Here is a 23,825-nt window from a genome sequence, read left to right as displayed (position 1 = left end):
ACCTGTGTCTCAAAAATCAAAGTATATTTATTTGGAGGGTCGACGAGAATTAATGTTTTGGGGGGACATCCATTTGTGTCACTTCTTTGCAAAAAAGGGGCAGGATCAGAGCTTGGCCTAGAACTACGCCAAAAATGGAGGATTGCTGAAAGAATAAACAACCAAAAATCATCATAAATGTATCGTCTATGCAATGTGTGCGATTTATGATATCCAATATCTGTGTGCTGATGAGTATCCCTTTTGTTTTTTATTATTTCTTATAGGGGAAAGAAGACGCCAGCAATTGGAGGAGGCAGAGAGGGCCAGACACCCGGAAAATCAAACACCTCCACATGTTGAGGAGGAGGAGGCTGGGGAAGGAAGAGAGGAGGATGTGGAAGGAGAAGAGGATGTGGAAGGAGAAGAGGATGTGGAAGGAGAAGAGGATGTGGAAGGAGAAGAGGATGTGGAAGGAGAAGAGGAAGGAAGAAAGGAGGAAGGAAGAGAGGAGGAAGAAGTTATTTTGGACTTAGAATTTATATCAGATGAAGGGCAAGTGGCGGAAGAACAATTTGGCGAATTGCAAGAAGGTGGATTGATGGATGAAGGAGGAGTCGAAGATGATGGGGAGGTGGTGGAAGAAGGAGGAGTGATAGAAGATGATGGGGAGGTGGTGGAAGAAGGAGGAGTGATAGAAGATGAAGAAATTGGGGATGTGGAAATTATCAGGCCATCAGGTCAGTGTCACCCCTATATTAATAGGGCCAAACATATGCAGATAGGCTGGAAATTATTTACATATTTTGAATGCCAATTTGTTTCTTTTTAGGGGATGAAGATGGAGTAGCACATTTTTCACGTGCAAGTGCTTCTATAATTGTACAGCAACTAATGGAGTGCAGCACGGAAATGGACATTATGCGGGAAAGGATGCTAGTCATGGAGCAGAATGTGCGAAATGTCATTTCAGAGTGTAGCACGGAAATGGAGAACATGCGACAAAGGATGCTAGTCATCGAACAAAATTACAAAAATATCATTGACATGATGGGCCGTGTCAAAGACTGAACCACAGAAGCCCATCCCCCGCCCATCCCCCGCCCACAAAACCCTTTTTAATTTTTGTACTTTATAATACGCCAAAATTTCTAAATGCACACACAGTGTGCCAATATGTGCTATCTGCCATCACAGACTATCTATTGTCTGTGCTTTGTGGGTACAAACCCCTCCTCGATCCTCAAGTAGTTGAGAGGAAGGGTTTGCTCCCACAAAACACAGACATTGATCACCCATGATGTCAGATAGCACATGTGGCCATTTGTCTGTTTAACCAATGACATTTGGCGAGTTTTCACTGAATGTGTGCATTTAGAAATTTTGGCGTGTTCCAGTGTGAAAGCACACCATCCATATGACTGACTGCTGTTCTTATTTTAAATTTTTGTTTGGTGTTGATATTTTTTGGTTTGTAAATGTTTCCAGTTTCAGATCACAAAACGAACAAGAAATCTCACCTAAAGAAAGAAGTTAACTAATTTTTGTAAAAAAAATAAAAATTTTTGTGTTGTGTTAAAATCTTGTAGAAAAAATTAGACACAAACAAATACAAAGCCAAAAAATTTTTTGTATAAAAAAAATACACAACAATTTATAAATGTAAATAAATGTCTTCGAAACAAATACCCAAAAAAAAATTAGAAAATAAAAAATAAGCCAAAAAATGTCTACATAAATTAGTCTGGGTTATTGGAAACCAAACTAAATAAGAACTTAAATTTTTAACCAAAGTCTAAAAAAATCCTGTTTAGAAGTGTGTATATATATATATATATATATATATATATATATATATATATATATATATATATATATATATATATATATATATATATATATCTAGAGATAGATATATAGGAGACAAGCCCAAAAATTCTTGCGTATAGTTTCAGTGAAATTATTCTTACATTGTGTTTCGATCATTATTCTTGCTAATCACTGTCAATAAAGACAAAAAAATAAATAATTAAAAGCCAATATTTTGTCTCAAAAATTTGCAGGAAATGTTTTCTGCCTAAAAATACACATTTCTTGTTAAAAAATGACTAAAAAAAAAAAAAAAAATGAGACATCAAAAGCAGAAAAATGAGTGGCTTCTTATTTCTAGACTGAATACCCAGTTAGTAGATGAGTGAATAATGTGCAAATGTGGTTAGTTAATACATCTGAGTAAGTAAATTTGGCACTAGAAGTGCACTATTTTTGGAGATAACCTGGAAGACAGAAAAATAGAGAAAAAGCAGTAATGACAAACAACTGTATAAAGTCCAATGGTCTAATTATTTATTAGTTGTGAGAATATTCCTTTCTTTGGGGGCCGAATTAGAAAGAAATATGATCTGGCATAGCAATGGCCCCCCGACCCATGAAGTACTCAACATATTTGTCGCGTACCTCACGAGCAGATTGGGGGGCCAAGCCAGCGCGACCAGTGTCCAGGCCAGGAATGTTCTCTGAGGGTAGTCCTGCCTCAGAGCCCATGGAGGCTAGGTACGTCTGGGAGTGCCTGCGTAGAAAATTGTGCAAAATGCAGCAGGCAAATATAATGGTGTTCAATTTATATTCCGCCAAATGTATCGATGTCAGGAACAGGCGGAACCGGTTGCTGAGGATCCCAAAGGCATTCTCGACTACCCTCCGAGCCCTGGACAACCGAAAATTGAACACACTCCTCTCTGAGGTGAGGGTCCTCTGGGGAAAAGGCCGCATTAGGTGAGGTCCAAGGCCGAAAGCCTCGTCCGCTAGGAACACAAACGGAAGTCCTTCCACATTATCTTCATCTGGTGGCAATGCCAGACCACCAGTTTGGAGACGATCATAGAAATCAGTCCGTGCGAACACTCCCCCATCTGACATCCGGCCGTTCTTCCCCACGTCCACATATAGAAACTCATACTGTGCCGACACCACCGCCATCAACACGATACTATGATAACCCTTGTAATTATAATAGTAGGACCCCGAGTGGGGTGGGGGCACAATGCGGACGTGTTTCCCATCTATTGCTCCACCGCAGTTAGGAAAATCCCACCGCTCGGCAAATTGGGAAGCCACAGACTGCCATTCCTGTGGTGTGGAGGGTAGCTGTGGGGACAAACAAAAAAAGAGATTTAGTACTTTGGCACATAAACATTGCAAACATAATCCTACAAGCATCCTTGTGCAACTTTACATTTTTAAAATTGCATTTGCAAATTATGAAGGGAGAATTTCGGGGCACAAATAGATAGGCCCACTTAATTAATAAGAGACTCCACAGCCCTCTGATGGGGACAAAAACACTTTGAAGGGGGGGTGGGGGGTGTTTAAACTGTTTTTAGAAAACAAAAAAAACAAAAAAAAAGTGGCATGGTGGGGGTTGGCCCGAAGATAGCATGCTGGACAGGTTAATATTGGGTAAGATCAAAATATGCAGGTAGGCCAAAATAAAAAGAACATGTAAAAGCTGATATCAACATGCATAGTGAGAAAAGGGAACGTTAGTTAAACACACAGCATATCTGGGAAATCAAAAAAAAAGTTAGTTTGCCACATTATTAAAGACACATTGTGAGGTTAAAATGAGGAAACTTACCTTCATATACTCCTCGTGCATAACTTTAATGATGGCAGCACACGTGTCCGGTATGATGACCCCAAGTGCCTGCGGAGAGATGCCTGTCGAGAACTTGAGGTCCTGCAGGCTCCTCCCAGTCGCCAGGTACTGCAACGTGGCAATAAGCCTCTGCTCGGCCGTGATGGCTTGGCGCATCACAGTGTCCTGCCTCGTGATATAGCGGGACAGAAGTTCCAGCAGACTGTTGAATACGGGGTCCGTCATGCGGAGAAAATTCCTATAGTCATTAGGATTATTCTCCTGGAGTTCCCTAAGCAGAGGCATATGTGAGAACTGGTCACGCTGGCGCAACCAATTCTTGGTCCAGAAACGCCTCCGCCCCCTGTTTCTGGCCAAAGTACTGGAATAATGAACATATCCAGCAGCCATCCCATAAACAGCACCAACTCGCGAAAATTGACGCTGCTGCTCCATCATGGCTTCAAACCGGCCGGCTGGTCAGTCAAGAACACACTCCAACAGAAAGCACAATCAAATCCAGCGGTACCTGCAAAGAACGCACGACACACAGATACGAACGCACAGTACGAATCTGCTAAGCAGAACGAACTGCACGCCTGTACCCGAATGCCAACTACGTACCCACAAGCACACGCACTGAACGAGAAAATACTACCTGCTAAAGCCTGGAGACCGAGAAGCGCGAATCAGCTCTAACCAAACCTTCACTAACACGAGCAAAGCCGTAACTAGCAAAAGCGGAACAGAGGGCGTCGCCATTGACTTTGGCCTTTCCCTTTATAGTGACGTCAAACGTGGATTACGTGCACGCGTTCAGGTCCGCAGGGAAATATCGTCCGCTGGTGTGTACAAGCCAGCGGGCCAAATGAAAAAACAGCCTTGTACGCCGGAAACAGCCCGTCGGACATTTCGAACGGACATGTTTGCTCGTGAGTACTCGGCCTAAGTCTAATGGTATAACGCATCTTACCTATCAATCTATTTCCCACATATCCCCAAGTAAACAGACATGAACACAGCTTACATGCTTACATCTTCCGTACCATGCTCTTCTAGCCTCTACCCAGCACCGCACTTGACTTTTTATTCATAGACCACAAAAGCAATGACAAACAGGAAGCCATGGCCCCAGTAGCCAATTGCTTCCTTCATGGGAAATGACATCACAGGAAATGACCTCCACACAGGAAATGACACCACAGGATGAGTTTATACAAACAACCAATGAATAATGGCTAGGGGAGACTTTTATTGGCATGTCTGGTTAGGGACAACATGTATGTTTTTCCTGTCCCCTCTACCTGGAAGCTAGACAAAGGAAGCTGCATGGCTTTCAAACATGAACGCTCTCTCTGACCATAACAATTCAAAAGCTCCCATATTACTGCTGTTATGAATCCTTATTCTGCATTGTTCAGAGAATGGGAGATTATCTTCAGGTGTACGCTACGTGCCCTGCCACGTGTTGATCAGGTACACAGAGACACACTATGAAAGTGAACACATCTCCCCCAGACGATCGTTCTGTGCATTGCACAGGGGCCCTTTCGCTGGTGGACATATCCCCATTCCGCAAGCACCTCTCTCCATCCCCAAGAAGCCGTTCACTACCAGACGGGACTCAACCAGCGTCAGTCTGCCCCAGTCAGCTCTTTAGAGCGGGCTGCGGGAGTACTAACACTGGGAGACACTATGACAATACATATTAAATACATCTTCATAAAATTTCCACAACACTGGGAAGCTGCATCTCACCACCTTTTGCCACGTACACACGGTCGTTTTTTGTGATGAAAAAAAAACGTAATTTTTTAGCATGAAAAAAAACTACGTTTTTCAAACTTCATTTTAAAAAACGACGTAGCATACACACCATCGTTTTTTTCAAAAAGCTCTAGCAAAGCGCGGTTACGTTCAGCACGTACGGCGGCACTATGTTCCATTCAAGCTCGGGTCCTAACTTGCTTCTGAGTATGTGCGGGTTTAAAAACGTTGTTTTAAACGGTCACTTTTTATGACACAAAAAACGACGTTTTGAATTTTTTTTTGTCGTTTTTCAGAAGACATAAAACAACGTTTTCCCCACACACGGTCATTTTAATTGACGTTTTTAAAAATGTCGTTTTTTCCCATCACAAAAAACGACCGTGTGTACGCGGCATTACCGCATCCACACTTGAAGCACTGAAGCACAAAATTGAAAGAAGCCCTTTGTGGGTATCGCTATACATCTGCAGAAGAAGCTGAGATTGCTGCCAGCATGTGGTAGCAAAAACAAAGCATGTCCTTCCACTGTGACAAATTCACAAAAATTGCTTATCGTTCTAAAAAAAAAGTATGTATATTTGGTGATTATGTAGAAATATTTTATAGACAATTAAAGAACATACTATAAAAAGGTATTTATGTGTTAAATGTATTAAAATATTCAAATCCAATCACAAGGCATATAGGCAATGGTTTTTAATTCAGCCCTTTTAAACACAATTTGACTCATTTTGTTTATATTTGCACGATAATCTATTCAAGCAAAATTACATGGTGCAATTATATTGTACATGTATTATCAACCAGCTTTATAAGATGTAATCATGCATTGTGTTTTATCTTCTTTGCAGATTATTGAATTATTGGCTTAGTCTAATCAAAGGTACTACTTATGATCTACTGGAAGTGCGCTGGGTAAAAGATGAAAACAAATTCTGTCCTTATAGCCTACTGATAACAATCTGTAGTCATTTAGTAGCATATGGACATACGATGTTGTGTACATTTTCCTATAACAAGATTTAACTGGATCTGTACTGACTGACAGCACCTGCAGACAGAATGACCTCCTGTGGTTTGAGCATCTGTGCTATCCATACTTTGTGTTCAGACAAATAAGCCATTACAAGTCTAATCTAGTAACAACTAAGAAGAAAAAACTTACTAAGATTAACCAACTGCCTTATTTATACAATTTATTCTTTGTTAAATGTAGGCACGGTAAACAATGACTCAATACATGGGTGCACTATTATTTTATTTAACATTTACAACTGCCTATTGGGGGTGCTATGTCTGTTACCATCAAAAACGGGTGGTGAGCGATCTGCTCGTCACTTTTGACATCTCTGAACATGTTTTAACAAGCCATAAAGTTTGGGCAAGGTTTGAATTGGAGGGCATGTATAGTGCACATATTTTTTATGGAAAAAAATATGTTTTTAATGAGTGCAAAAATCTCTTAATGCAAAAACAAGAGCCTTTGTTGCCTATTCCTTTACACATTGTATAAGTGATGTTCAGATCTTGTTTTCTTAATCTGCTAATATCAGGGCATACAAACAGTAGGAGTTCTAATACTGGAAAGTACTTCTTCAGGTGTGAGCCTTAGGGCTCTTTCACACGGAGCGGATTCGTATTGATCCGCCCCGTGTGTGTCCGTCTGCTCAGCGGGGATCATCCGTAAATCCCCGCTGAGCTGTCGGCGGACAGGGCGGTCCCCGCACACTGTGCAGTGTGCAGAGACCGCCCTGTCTTTCCTCCGCTCTCCCCTATGGGGAATCGGATGAATACGGACCGTGTGTCCGTATTCATCTGATCCGTTACGCCAGACGGAAGAAAAATCAGGTTTTCTTCTGTCTGAAAAAGCGGATCTTTGCGGAGGCGGATCTTTTTTTTTTTTTTCTCAAAAAGAATGTTTATTGACACATATGACAACAATCACAGCGGAGGCGGATCTTTACGGTCGTTAGCGGATGCTCATCCGCTAACGTCCACAATCCCATAGGGATGCATTGTGAGTCCGTAAACGGACTTGTAAAAAACAGACCGTTCGTCCGCCCATGTGAAAGGGCCCTTGGAGAGCGTGACATCATTGTGAGCACACCGTGGCATCATTTTTCTTTCTGTAAGGTTGTTACATTCTTCAATGGAAACCGCTACATATTATTCTTTAGTACTGGAACAGAATTGCACACCACTGGCCTTCCATAGAAGGAGGTGCTGCAACTCATGGATTAGGGTGTACTGTATATGTATGCAACAATCTAGGGGGAGGAAAGATCTTTCAGTGGTCACATATGTAGCACTACCCCCGTAGGAGCTGCTGGTTATATTTTGGGTGGCATGTTACCTCTATATTCTCACTGCCCAGGGTAAAAGGAGAGTCTGAAGAATTCCAATGTCCACACAATGCACTTCTTTTTCTTTGATTTATTTTGCAGAACTTTAGAAAAGAAGGATGAAGGGTGGAAGGGTAGGTAGGTTCAGGTGCATAATCACAAATAGGGAAACACTCCTGCTTCCAGCAAACAGTTCTCGTCGCCACTCTAGCCAGAGTGGGTATTGCTCACCCGGATAGGTGCCTCTCACTAGCCTAGGAGCCGGTGTGGCGCACAAAGTAAAGTACAGTCTCTGCCACAGACCTTCCTTTATGAGGAGACACTTTGGTCCGGAATCCTCTGCCACAGGATTCAGCACCCGAATCTCTCCAGCTTGGCTTTGGTAGAACTTTGAGACCCGACAGGCGACACTATCAAGCCTCTCGTGTATGGTGTATCCTTCGATGAAGTTTCCAGGCCTTCTCCCAAGGTACCAGCCTCTTGCATGGCCCTCTCCAGGATAGGTCCTCCCCTGGCTTCCTTCATCAAGTGGCTTCCTCCCGCAGGACAAACAGCACAGGATCACCTTTGCAAGGCAGGCCCCAGCCAGACTACTGGGCCTGCAAACAAAGTCACAGTCTCAGGCCAACGTGGTCCTGGAACCAGGATACAGGACACATACCTCAGGCCAGGCGGGCCACAAGGTGCGTGGGACGACAAACCCACAGCGACGACCTCGCCCTAATGGTGTCTGTTCCTAAAGTACCCCTCCCCGGCATACACAGCGAGCAACCAGATCCCACTAATTCACTGCCAAGGGGGACACTCAATTTACCTTGACCCTGCTGCTGCCACCCTTGGCCTGGGGTGGTAATAACACCCCCAGGCATACAATGTTTGATACTCCCAGCACATTCACGGCTGGAACAGAGGCTAAATTGCCCCTAATTACTTTTATCTGAGCCAAATAACAGCTCAGATCCCACTAAATTTAAAGCAGCGCCTGTTCAACAGGAGCAGGGCACTACACATAGTTTAACATCCAACCATCCTGTACAGTGTCTATTCATCTTTATTGTTAGTATACACACTAATAAGACATTTGGCAACGTGCAATACCAGTAAGAAATGAATTTTCCTTTACATGACCACATTGAATTTATATATATTTACTTAAAGTGTTACTAAACCCACAACAGTAAAATCAGTCTGTATATACAGTAAAGCATGCTTGTTATACTTACTGTGGAACCTAAGGGGTTAATCCTCTGCATTGTGTAAAAAGGCTGTTTGATCCTGTATTCTCTGACCCTCTCCTACTTTTACTGTCTTCAATCCATCTGCTGATTGAACAGAGCCTTGGAGGCACTCTGCACACCCTCAGTTTGGTGTATATTGCTAGAAAGTTTTTTCTTTTTTCTTCGGAGGGTGCATGTTATCAGCACAGGGCCAATCAGCACTATCCAGACAGAGGGTCAGGGGTCCTGCAGCCTCATAGGACAGTCAGAGAAGAATGAAACTCCTCCTACAAGTTTTAACCAGACACTGATAGAAATCACAAGACTGCTATATACTTCTGATGAGAAAAGGTATTTAGCACATTTACTAAAATAAATGCATTTCCATGTTCTGTGTACTGTGGGAGACCAAATTTGAATGATAAATACAGCATCCTGGGTTTAGCAACACTTTAAGGCCCGTACACACGATCAGAATAACATACAAAAAATACAGCTTTTGAAGCGATCGTATTATAATCTGACCGTTAGTACACAGCTTTTATCCGAAATGATCCAAAGGGACACGAAAAAAAATAATCATACGATGCCAGATCGTACGATTTTCGTTTAATCTGTACAGTTTTTGTCTGAAAATACTATACAAATACAGTACGACACATTACATCCCTTCCAAATTTTTATTCTGTCGCACAAGAATTTTTGAATGTAAAGTGGATGTAAACCCGATTCATGAAGTTTGAGCTGGGCACATATATCTGAAGTGTTTTTTATCTCTTTACAAAACACTATGTCATGTAGCCGTCTCCCTGTCCCGTTCTTCTGTTATCAGCCTGAGAACGTCTGACAAGTTCTCCGTCACATATGATAAAAGCAGCCAGAGTTTTGTGTTGGGGAGGATGCTATAAATAGATTAGCAGAGCCCTTAACCATTCAACAAACAGAGCTCAAAGGCTCTACTACCAATGAGTAGTATACAAAGAACAGAGTTCCCCCTTGTGGGATTTTAAAGGCCCTAGTGGTGATATAGCACCAACAAACAGTATACGTTTTATATATAAAAATTTAAATTCATTATGCTATAAGAAGTTCAAAGAATAAATGACAAACAAATAATTGCTAAGGAAAAAGTGGCTAATACAGTTACACAACAACATGAGGGCTAGATGACAGGTTCCGCACCCTATGAGGAGAGGGGTGTGTTCCTCCAATCAGCTGTCTTGACTGTATGCCCAGGCTTTACTGCAGTGCTAACCAGGAAGAGAAAATCTCCTAACACGATGTGCACTTTATAAACAGTATATAAAGATGAATACAGCAGATATACATGTAAGGCCTCATTCACACAGGCGGACTCCGTCGCTACTGAGTCCGCCTGCTCCCGTCAGCTCAGCGGGAGATCAGTCCGCAGATCTCCGCTGAGCCGACGGATGACAAGCTCCTCTCTGCTCACTGAGCAGGGAGGGGCTTGTCAGGCACCGCTGTCCTCCTATGGAGCAATCTGATGAAAACGGACAGCATGTCCGTTTTCATCAGATCTTACCGGATCCAATCCACATGGACGGATGGGGACGTAGCCCCCATACGTCTGTTTTTAGTGGATCGGATCGGATGTCATCGGACATGTCTCCGCTGACATCCGACGCTCCATAGCGATGCATGGAGCGGCCGTTCAGGTCCGTGACAGACGGACCCGAACGGCCCGTAGTGTGAATGAGGCCTAAAACTTATGTAGGGAGATTTGTTTTATCCCTGTGTATTATCTGAGGCTGCTCACTTCACTGGGTAAGGGTTTACATCCACTTTAGGTAACCTCTTAATTTTCAATATGGAGACTAGCAAGCGGAAAAAAATCAGAACAACCATTTGTCCTATAATCTCTTTGTGCGTACTAGGCTTTAGTTAGTCAAGTTAGAAAAAGACAAAAGAATAGTTCAACCAATAGAAATAAATAAACAAATAAATAGAAACCCTCCATGTACAGAACCCTATACCCACAGTTGATCCAAAAGAACGCAAAAAAGCATGGTCCAATTTGTTCCAGCAGGGGAAAAATGCCTTCCTTTTCCCCTGAAGGCAATCAGCGATTCCCTAGATGAACAATTTTGGGTGTTGATGCTTATAAATGTTAATGTACAGTTATTTTTTGTGCATTTAGCAATGCATCTTCTTTTTTTATATATTCTACAGAGCTGACCAGAAATAGTTCCTGAGAGAGCCTATTCCACATTTTCACAGCTCTTAGTATAAAGAAGCCATACAGTTTTCCAAGTTTTTCTCCACTTTGAAAAATCACCATTGCCCTCATTTTACTTGTAATACCAGCAGGGTTTTATGCTGAAAAAATAAATGTAAAATGTTGCCTCACAAAAATCACATAACAGTTCCTAAAAGCATGTACAGTATATTTCAATAGTTTTCTTTGTGATCAGTGACATTTCCAGCATAGTACACAATGACTGGTGTTATACCATGTCACTCTCTCCCTGCTGCCAACTGAGGATAAGGTTTACTATCTTTTGAAAAGGCTGAGCACTTGGCCAGGCTAGGCTTCATTACCAGGAACATGATATCAAAATCTTTCATTTTACCTGATGGATGGTGACATGCAGTAACTTCATTAAATGAGATGAGGTCTGAGCAAACTCCCAATGACTTCATGTCCCTTTTATTAACTAAATGGTAAATTTGGCTTTGGCACTATAAATTTGGATGCATTAATACAACATGTGTAAGTAATGGATTATATTCAGAAATAAGAAATGGGTAATATGAATTATAGTGTGCACAATGGGCGGACTGACCATTCGGGCACTCAGGTACTGCCCGAGGGCCCCATGCCCCTAGGGGTTGCCAGCCTCAGTAATACCAGGGACAATATGTAAAAATCTGTGTTTTTTTAAACATCCCAAGATTATAGCTGCCCTGCCTCTCCGGTACCTTTTCAATGTGTGTATGTGTATTCTGTGTGTATGTATACTGTGTGTGTATACTGGGTGCGTATATTGTGTGTCTGTGTGTATATACTGTGTATGTATACTGTATGTGTGTGTGTATACTGTGTGGCCCCATAATCTCCTATTGGCCTGGGGGCCCCATAATCTCCTATTGACCGGGGGCCACATAATCACATAATCTCCTATTGCCCGGGGGCCCCATAATCTCTTATTGCCCGGGGGCCCCATGAGTTGTCAGTCCGCCCCTGGTGTGCACCATATAGCGAGAATTTGATTCTTCTGGCCACTTTGTTCTTTTGAATAGTTTAGACCAGTGGTAGGATAAATCAGGCCATTTCATGTTGCCCTCGCACGCAGCCGAAACTTGGCGGAAATCTGTTCCACTACCTCTGGCTCTCGCCCTTCACTCTTAACTGTCACTGGTAAACACAGAAGGCTATCCTCTCGGCAGCTCTCACAGATCCTTGCCTGCCCTTCATTCATGGCGGGGACAAGGAAGATGTAGGTGCAGTGTGGGATGAGGCATCACATGGTAAACTGCACAATGATCCTCATTTGTGCCCAGGAGTACAGATGCCGACCAATAATTTTCCTGCAAGTAAGAGAGAGAAGCGGAGCTGCCGAGCCAGGTAGGTGAGATGCAAGGTATCATTTGGGGAAGGTGAATGTGTGCAGAGGTGAGGATGGGGGAGAGTGGAGCAGAGGTCAGAGCTGAGAAGATATGGAAGTGAGATGTGGACAGCCTGTGAAAGAGACCTCAACCCTGCACACTGTGCATAGAACGCCCCTAAACCCTGAACTCTGTATGTAACACACTGCTCAACCCTGCACTTTGTACACATTGCACAACAAACCCCTGCACACTGTGCATAGCACCCCCCTAAACTCTGCACTCTGTATGTAGCACACTGCTCAACCCTGCACTCTGTACACAGCACACCCCTGAACCCTGCACACTGTGCATAGCACATCCCTAAACCTGCACTCTGTATGTAGCACATTCCTCAACCTTGAACTCTGTACACAGTGCACCACTGAAATCTGTGCATAGGGCACCCCTGAACCCTGCACTTACTACATAGCGCGTCCTCCAAACTCCACATGTAACGCAGTCCACACTTCTGGTACTTATTGCTAGGTTGAGTTCCTGCACTTATTTTCTAGGACAAAAAAGTCATTGAATAAATTTATATAGTCTTACAGATGCAATCGGCCCTTGAGGGCAACTATAATGCTGATGTGGCCCACAATAAAATTGAGTTTGGCATCCCTGATATTTGGTCATGGACAGCAAGCAGTATAGTAATAGTTTATATTGAGTAAAAAAAAAAAAGAAGCTGTTTATCCAACCAGAAATCTTCTGACCTAATAACTTCCTGTATTCTCTGCCTCTGGACTGTCATCAGCTACAATTGTTCCCAGCTATCTATGTAGACTACAAAACACCTTTACCTTTTATTGAGAAGAAATGGAGGTGTTATGTAGTCCTAACACACTTTCTTTCCTAGGATGACAACACTGCTCAGTATAGGTGTTACCCTAGGATAGGAGGTGTGTTATTTATTTATCACAGGTACATATAGCACTGTCAATGTATGCAGTGCTTTACATGTATATTGTACATTCACATCAGCCCCTGCCCTCAAGGTGCTTACAATTCCTAACTCACATTCATACATACACATACTAGGGCCAATTTAGACAGAAGCCAACTAACCTACTAGCATGTCTTTGGAGTGTGGGAGGAAACCGGAGTACCAGGAGGAAATCCATGCAGGCACAGGGATGACTTGCAAACTCCAGGCAGGTGGTGTCTGGTTGGGATTCAAACTGGTGACCCTTGCGCTGCTAGGTGGAAGTGCTAGCCAAATGTCGGGATTAATATTTTAAAATTAAAGCAGCCACCATTACTAAGGACCATTAAGCTGCAATAGTATACATGTTTGTTCTTGTTTTTAGATACGCTTTAAAGAAAATGGAGGCAAGGGACAGTGGGGTTTAAAAAAAAATAGAGCAAATTCGAGAAAATTAACCAAGCTCAGAAATGTTGTGCAAACTCAGCTTTTTTAGTCTCTTGTTTTAATCACAAATTCAGCTAAAAAAGTTTGTTTTGGAGAAGTTTGGGGATAATATGCAAGCAAGCCCACATGCTGTCCAATGCTAAGGGGCATTTACAAATGTCAGCGATGACAGATGTCTGCAGAGCCTTATTTTACACACAACAAATGGGGACAGCTGACATGCACGCAAATAATTAAAGCAAGTACCAAGTTGAAAGGCAAGAGAACAGGTTATAACAAAAGCTCAGGGCAGGCAAAATTTTGCAAAATACTCTGTAGAGTAAACATATGCACAGATCAAGTCATGCGTCTATACAAAATTCAGAGGACAGATAAAAAAAAGGGGGGCTTAGGTAGTATAATCATCAGAGCAAATACAGGAAGAAGTGCACCTGTCCAAACATATATTTTCAAAAACTGCAAATTAACTTTTTCTATGCTGGCCATCCCAAAATTGCAAGATCATCAACCATGACTTCTCTTCACACCCATGTGCGGTTAGAAAGATACCCAAGGCATACCTCCCAACTTTTTAAAGTTTGGGTGCAAGGGACACCTATTAGCAAAAGTATATAGACATAGGACACACACCCTGTCACGCCCCCTTAACCACTTGACCCCCAGAAGATTTACCCCCCTTTCCTGATCAAGCCGTTTTTGCGATACAGCACTGCGTTACTTTAACTGACAATTGCGCAAGCGTGCAACGCTGTACCTTTGTCCTTTTTTCCCACTAAATAGAGCTTTATTTTGGTGGTATTTGATCACCTCTGCATTTTAAATTTTTGTGCTATAAACAAAGAAACGACTGACAATTTTGAAAAAAATATATATTATTTACTTTCTGCTCTAAAACACATCTAATAAAAAAATAAAAATAATAATCTCTTCATCAGTTTAGGCCAATATATATTCTGCTACATATTTTTGGTAAAAAAAAAAAGTACCGATAAGCATATATTGATCGGTTTGCGCAAAAGTTATAGGCCCAGATTCACGTAGATCGGCGCATCTTTGTGCCGGCATAGCGTATCTCATATGTGCTACGCCGACGTAACTCTGAGAGGCAAGAGCAGTATTCACAAAGCACTCACTCCCAAACTTGCGCCGGCGTAACGTAAATTGGCCGGCGTAAGCCCGCCTAATTCAAAGTAGGAAGGTAGAGGGCGTGATCTATTATAATGAAGCATGACCCCATGTAAATGAAGGGCCGAACGAACGGCGCATGCGCGCGCATGCTCACAATCACGTTGCATATACTCCCTAAGATACGCCGGCTCAATGCCTACGACGTTAACGTAACCTACGCCCAGCCCCATTCATGTACGACTTACGTAAACGACGTAAAACACGACGGCTGTTCCCTGGTCCATACCCGAACCTGACCTACCCCTGCTTTTGGTGGAATAACTTTACGCCGGACGTACGCCTTACATAAACGGCGTAGACTACTGCGATGGGCGTAAGTACGTTCGTGAATCGGCCTATCTAGGTCATTTACATATCCGACGCGTAAATCAATGGAAGCGCCCCTTGCGGCCAGCGAAAATATGCGCCCAAGATACGACGGCGTAGGAGACTTACGTCGGTCGTATGAAGCCAAAATTCAGGCGTATCTTGTTTGCTGAATAAGGCGCTTAGATACGACGGCGCATCCGTGGACTTACGCGGCGTATCAGAAGATACGTCGGCGTAAGTCCTTTCTGAATCCGGGCCATAGTGTCTACAAACTATGTGATATAGTTGACCGTAAAGAAGAACCTTGCGCTATGGAATATAATAAATGAAATAGTACAAAAATAAATATGTGATATTTATTTATTTTATTAGTAATGGTGGTGAATAGCGAATTGTAGTGGGGCTGTGATATTGCAGCGGACAAATCGGACACCTAACTGCCACTTTTTTGGGGACCAGTGCTATTATTACAGTGATCATTGCCAAAAATATGCACTGTCACTCTACGAATGACACTGGCAGGGGCGATCAAAGGGTTAACTGTGTGCCTAGCTAATGTTTCATTATAGTGGGGGAGGAGCTTTTGGTAGTGGAAGGCATGGGTCAGTGTTCCTGCTTTACAGAAACACAGGATCCATGCCTTCTGTACTGACAGAACGGCAATCTGTCTTGTTTACATAGGCAGACTGCCATTCTCTCAGTGTACCTAATGATCAGCGGATGCGCCGATCAGCTCCTGTACTCACGCCGAATACCCAGAAGTGTAGGATTGCGTATATGTACGTGATCCTGCGCAGTGCGGACGCCCTGTAGCAGTAAATCTGCTATGGGGAAGTGGGCAAGTGGTTAAAGGAGAATTATAGAAAAAAATTATTAGTTGGACCCACAAGTGCATTTTTTTACCACTACTATTTCAGTATATTGGCTTTTGGAATTGACAAATGCAGCAATTTAGAAATTGGATGAGAGGTTTAGCCCTGGGAAATACTTTTTGAAAGATAAAAAGTGCATTTTATATACAACTATATATATATATCTGACTACAATGAGAGACAAATGAGGAGGGAAGAGGGACATTGTTCCAAATCAGGGACAGGCCCTTTGAATTCAGGGACAGTTGGGAGCTATGTAAAGCTTTTCCATTGTCCATGTGGGTGTGTATATGTGAGACACACTGCCTGGGAAGGTAAGGTAAACAAGCACTATTAGCTGTATATATATCCTGATAACTGAAAGATATGACTTGTAAGGAGACACATACATTCTTCTATAAGGGCCTGATCAAACCAGAATGTTCCGCATAGCTCCCAACTGTCCCTGATTTCGAGGGACTGTCCCTGATTTGGAGTAAAGTGCACTTTTTATCTTTAAAAAGGGTTTCCCAGAGCTAAACCGTTCATCCAAATTTCTATATGGCTGCATTTGTAAATATCAACAGGCAATATAAAGGAATAGTCGTGGTAAAAAAAAACAAAAAAAAAAAACAACTTGTGATTTAAATGTTTAAAAAAAAAAAAAAAAACGTGTGGGTTTTACTAATCCTGTTTTTTTGTATATTTCTCCTTTAAGGGGGTGTGTCCTATGCCTACATTATTTTGCTAATAGGTGTCCCACGTTCCTGTCTCAAAAAGCTGGGTGGTATGGCGTTCCTTGCGTGTTTCCGCTAGGGTTGCCACCTGTTTGGGATTTACCCAGACAGTCCGGGTTTTAAATCATGTGTCTAGCTTTCAGGCAGACTGAAACCTGGACACATTATGCAGACCAGGCTGTGGCTCCCCAAGTAACCAAGATAGTCAAACAAAAATCTGCTGCCATTCAGGAGCTGCAGGAGGCTGTCTGGGGGCAGGCTAATAAATATTCCAATCGCACACCTTCCTGGGGAAACGGCTCATAAATACAAAAATGGGTGCTGAAGGGATCACCAGCTGGGTACTGGAACAATCAACCACATGAACATATTCGCCAGCACACCACGGATCGTATATAACGTCCAAAAGTTTTAATGCACAGAAAACATCACAAGAGGTGCAACGTTTCGAGGCCACGCAGGACCTCTTCGTCAGGAAAGTGTAAGTCCACTTGCCTGACGAAGAGATCGTGCGTGGCCTTGAAACGTTGCACCTCTTGTGATGTTTTCTGTGCATTAAAACTTTTTGACGTTATATACAATCCGTGGTGTCCTGGCGAATATGTTCATGTGTCTGGGGGCAGGTTTGCCATCACTGGCGGGGCAGGTCGATGATGTCAGCAAGAGCAATTTGACCAAACCCACTGTTCGCTGCTGCACGCTATGCGCACCGCATTACTACTCTCCTTGGGGCACCCAAAGGTGTCCCAGGCTGCTAAAGTTTTCGGGTTTGGCTTGAAGAAAAGGTGGCAACCCTATTTCCCACACTGTGTTCAAAACGTACTGCCCTTGTGATCTGCAGCGGGTTTCAATGGAAACAGGACCTTGTTTTGGCATGTAATTATGTGCCATTATATGTTTTTACGGGAAAATGTTGTTTAGAAGGGTATGCATGTATACTCATGGCTATTGGCTAGGATATTCATGTATTCCAACCATTAGAATACATTTACAAGCATATGTATATGTGTTTTTTCATGTGCATAAAATTATGCCCGTTATCAACTCCCAAACTCAAGTTTGGGGCAAAATGTTATGCCCTTGAATACTGCCCTGAAATACCAGTCTAAATGCCACATTTAGGTAGATTCAGAAAGAGTTAGGCCAGATTATCAGTAGATAAGCCGACCTAACTCAGAATCTACGCCGACCTATGTTTAAGCGTATGCTCAAACAGAGATACGCTTAAACATATCTAAGATACGACGGCTTGCGCCGTCCTATCTTAGATTGCAATATTTCGGATGGCCGCTAGGTGGCGCTTCCATTGCGGTCGGCGTAGAATATGTAAATGAGTTGATACGCCGATTCACGAACGTACGCCCGGCCGCCGCAGTAGTTTTACGCCGTTTCCGTAAGGCATTAGCAGGCCTAAAGTTATTCCATCTATTAGGAGGAATAACAATGTATGGCCGCCGTTCCCGCCGCAAGATTCAAATTTTTTACGTCGTTTGTGTAAGTCGTCCGCGAATCGGGATTTACGTTGTTTACGTCCACGTCGAAATTAATAGGCCCGTGCGGCGTACTTAGCCGCATTGCACACTGGGAAATGTAGGCGCCCGGCGCATGCGCAGTAACTAAAAGACGTCAAAAACGTAAGGTCAAGCCTGATTAGCATTAAACACGCCCCCCTTCCACACATTTGAATTTGGCGCCCTTACGCCCGCCCGCTTTAGGCTACGCCGCCATATATTAGCAGGCAAGTACATTGAGAATCATGTACTTGCCTAGCTAACTTACGGCAGCGTAGCCTAAACAGGCTAAGCTACGCCGCCGCAAGTTTGCACCCATGTACCTGAATCTACCTAATAGTGCGTAGGACGCATTGGCTGAAACATGATTGATTGGAGGTAGCCAGATATTTAAATGGACAGAAGTCAGTTATATCTGGCAGCCCATAAATCCAACACAGCCAGTTCAGCAAGGACCAACCGAATTTCGATCTATGTATGGTCACCCTGGTTGTACACAAATCAGTCTATAGGTCGACTTGTGTACAACCAGCCTGTCAAGTTTTTCCTGCACGAATAGTGCTGCCACTAATCATTGTGTTTTGCCGACATGGAAGGGATCCCTCCTTCAACATTGAGCAATTTTATTTTCTTCCACCCTTTGACCTGCCTTAGTATTTCCTTATCTCTGGTGTGTATGGTCAGCTTTAGATGCAATCACAGGGTGAGATTTGTTTGTATTGTAAACATTACATCTGTTTTACGAAGAAGACAAGGGTCCATTAGAGACCTTTGCCCTTGGCCCATTCACAGCCTTAAAATGTTCTTGTGTACTTGGGAGTCAACCATATATTTATTAATTATTAATTACATTTTAAATGCAGCTCCTTTAACTTGAATATATATTTCCAACGACAGCAAAAGCCTATCCTTTTCGTCCAATGGGACAAAAGCTGTCCTGTGTTTTATAAAGAATACATCATCCATTAAATGTTTTATTTTATTTTTTTGCAACCAGAATAACACCCACTAGCATGCTTGGATTTTATGCATTGGTGCTACAGCTAAAATAGGCGTAAACCTAAATATTAATGCCATTTCAGTAGTTGTTTTCAATCTTTTTAAAATTGCAGATTTCCATTAAATAAAACCTAAAGCTCCCAACTGTCCCTGAATTCGAGGGACTGTCCCTGATTTGGAACAATGATCCTCTGCCCCTCTTTCCTACTCATTTGTCCCATATTTTGGTCTGATCTACATAGTTGTATATAAAATGCATTTTTTATCTATCAAAAAGTGTTTTCCAACTCTAAACATCTAAATTCTAAATGACTGCATTTATAAATTCCAAAAGCCAATATAAAGGAATAGTAGTGTTAAAAAAAAGCACTTGTAGGTTTAACCAATCTTGTTTTGTTGTACAATTCTCCTTTAAGGGGCGTGACTGGGGGTGTGACCTATGCCTGCATAATTTTTGCTGATAGGTGTCCCTTATTCCCATCTCAAAAAGTTGGGAGGTATGAAAACCTGGTGATTCTTCTGTGAAATTATGTAAAATAGGTGAACAAAAACAAATGGCATTTGTTTATGATGCACTATGAACAAAGGGCCAGATCCACAAAGAGCCGCCGTAACTTAAATATTCTGATTTAAGTTACACTGCCGCAAAATTTCTACCTAAGTGCCCGATCCACAAAGCACTTACCTAGAAATTTTCGGCTGTGTAACTTAAATCCGTCCGGCGCAAGGCGTTCCTATTTTCATGGGGCGAGTCCCATTTAAATTAGGCACGCTCCCGCTCCAGACGTACTGCGCATGCTCACGACGTCATTTTCCTGACGTGCATAGCGCGGTTTTACGTTACGCCGAGTTTTGTGAATCGCGCCGGGTAAAAAAAGTTGCGTCGGGAAAAAAAAAAGATACGGCGAAAAAAAAAAAAATAATAAATAAATAACAGCGTCGCGGGTAAGAAGGGTCTACTTTTACAAGGTGTAAACAGTTTACACTTTGTAAAAGCAGCCCTAATTTTACACATGCAACTTAATACTTGCGGAGAAAAAACGAAGCGTAAAAGCTTTGTGGATATCCGTAAGTGCTAATTTGCATACCCGAAGCGGCATTTCGACTCGAAATGCCCCCAGCGGCGGATGCGGTACTGCATCCTAAGGCCCTTTTCACACTACAAAATAAATCCGTTTTAATAATCCATATTAAAATCCGTCAGATAATGTTAAAAAACGGAAGTTATACGTCCTTTATAAAATATCATTAAAGTCTATGGGATTTTTTTATGTTCCGTAAAGATCCGTAATAGTCCGTTATAACGTACGGACGTTAGTTATAACGGAATATGTGACGGTCTTGCACTATTTTTTGACAATTTTTTGTCCATTGCAAGTAACGGATATATTAACGTCCGTTATATTTTAACATTAAAGTCTATGGCGCACGGACGTTAGTAAATGTCTCCGTAAATGTCCGTTATGTTAACGGACGTTAATTTTACTGAGCATGCTCAGTAAAGACTTCTGGAGCTGGACTTCAAGAAAGGGTGAAATGGTTTTTATTAACGGACATTAGAAAGGAATGATATAACGGATGTATACGGATATATACGGATAAACATTATCCGTTTTCAATAAAGGAAGAATGGTAAAATATTTATCCGTATGTATCCGTTATTAAATCCGTTAATAAACGTCCGTTAATAGGTGTAATAACAGTAGTAACGGATATTATAAAACGGACATACAATCCATAGTGTGAAAGAAGCCTAAGATCCAGCAGTGTAAGTCCCTTACACATGTCGGATCTTCTGCCTATCTTTTGGAAACTGATTCTGTGGATCAGTTCCAAAGATAGAAACAGGGATACGACGGCGTATCAGTAGATACGCTGGCGTATCCCTTTTGAGGATCTGGCCCAAAATGTCCTCCAATGAGGGTGTGGATTTGTTTGAAAGTTCCATTTACTAAGGATGTCTGCCAAAGTTTTCACCTAATTCTACTAAAATCAGGGAGGATTGGGAATGATCAAGTTAAGGCTATGGGTAATGTTAGGTATATATACACTATGGGCCAGATTCATGTACTTTTACGGCGGCGTAACATATCCCGTTTACGTTACACCGCCGCAAGTTTTCAGCGTAAGTGCTTGATTCACAAAGCACTTGCCTGTAAACTTGTGGCGGCGTAGCGTAAAGCCGTCCGGCGCAAGCCCGCCTAATTCAAATGGGGCGTGTACCATTTAAATTAGGCTCGTTCCCACACCGAACGTACTGCTCATGCTCCGTGTGCTTTGCGCGAAATGATGTCGCCCCGACGTAATGTTTTGAACGGCGACGTGCGTTACGTACTTTCGTATTCCTGGACGACTTACGCAAAAAAAAAAATTCTAATTCGACGCGGGAACGACGACCATACTTTAACATGGGCTGTCTAATTTTACACCACCTAAATAGCAATCACAACTTTACGACGGGAAAAGCCGACTAGCGATGACGTAAGAGAATGCGACGAACGCGCGTACCTTCGTGGATCGCCGTAAACAGCTAATTAGCATACCCGACTCGGAAAACGACGCAAACTCCACCCAGTGGGCGCCAAAGTATTGCATCCTAAGATCCGAAGGCGTACGAAGACGTACGCCTGTCGGATCTTAGCCAAATGCCGTTGTATCTTTGTTTGTGAATTCAAAATAAAGATACGACGCGGCAAATTTGCCAGAGACTTACAAAAGTCTCTGGCATATGCCAACATCCCTGTTAGCGAATCTACGATACGTAAAACACTAAACAAGAATGGATTTCATGGGAGCATACCACAGAGGAAACCACTGCTGTCCAAAAAAAGCATTGCTGCACGTTTACAGTTTGCACAAGAACACCTGGATGTTCCACAGCAGTACTGGTAAAATATTCTGTGGACAGATGAAACCAAAGTTGAGTTGTTTGGAAGAAACACACAACACTATGTGTGGAGAAAAAGAGGCACAGCACACCAACATCAAAACCTCATCCCAACTGTGATGTATGGTGGTGGGGCATCATGGTTTGGGGCTGCTTTGCTGTGTCAGGGCCTGGACGGATTGCTATCATCGAAGGAAAAATGAATTCCCAAGTATTCCAAGACATTTTGCAGGAGAACTTAAAGTGGGGGTTCACCCTATAAAACGCAAAAAAAAATTTTTTTTTTCTTATACCATAAAATCAGGCATTGTAGCGCGAGCTACAGTATGCCTGTCCCGATTTTTTTATCCCCGTACTCACCTTGCACTCGTACATCGAAGATACTGACTCCCCTCGGGGAATGGGCGTGCCTATGGAGACGGAGGATGATTGACGGCCGGCTCTGGCGCGTCACGCTTCTCCGGAAATAGCCGAAATAGGCTTGGCTCTTCACGGCGCCTGCGCATAGCCTGTGCGCAGGCACCGTGAAGAGCCGAGACCTACTCCGGCTGTCTTCGGGGAGAGTGACGTGCCAGGGCCGGCCGTCAATCATCCTCCCTCTCCATAGGCACGCCCATTCCCTGCGGGAGCCGAAATCTTTAATGTACGATTGCACTGTGAGTACGGGGGTAAAAAAATCGGGACAGGCATACTGTAGCTCGCGCTACAATGCCTGTCTCGATGGAAAAATCATGTCAGTGAGGGTGAACTACCGCTTTAAGGCCATCTGTCCACCAGCTGAAGCTCAACAGAAGATGGGTGTTGCAACAGGACAACAAACTGGTGTGTGTTTTTTATAGGGCAGGGCAGCTGTAGCCAACACCTCCAATCTTATCTCATTTATTGGACTCCAGTTGGCTGACACCTCACTCCAATTAGCTCTTGGAGATGTCATTAGTCTAGGGGTTCACATACTTTTTTCCACCTGCACTGTGAATGTTTACATGGTGTGTTCAATAAAAACATGGTAACATTTAATTCTTTGTGTGTTATTAGTTTAAGCAGACTGTGATTGTCTATTGTTGTGACTTAGATGAAGATCAGATCACATTTTATGACCAATTTGTGCAGAAATCCATATCATTCCAAAAGGGTTCACATACTTTTTGTGGCAACTGTGTGTGTGTGTGTGTGTGTGTGTATATATATATATATATATATATATATATATATATATATATATGTATGTATATACACACTTTTTTTTTTCTTTTTACAAAACTGCATATTTCACTATGCTAGTTCCCTGACTATTTCATACTTTCAACCACAGTACAAGACTGCTATGAGATTTGAAGTCTGGAATGTGTTGAATACTTTAGCTACATACATGGTACCAGTATGTACCATCATTTCTGTTCACATAAAATTATACACAGAC

This window comes from Rana temporaria, chromosome 3 (assembly GCF_905171775.1).
Source record: "Rana temporaria chromosome 3, aRanTem1.1, whole genome shotgun sequence".
In the NCBI taxonomy this organism is placed as follows: Eukaryota; Metazoa; Chordata; class Amphibia; order Anura; family Ranidae; genus Rana; species Rana temporaria.
Note: the sequence above shows the minus strand (reverse complement) of the source record.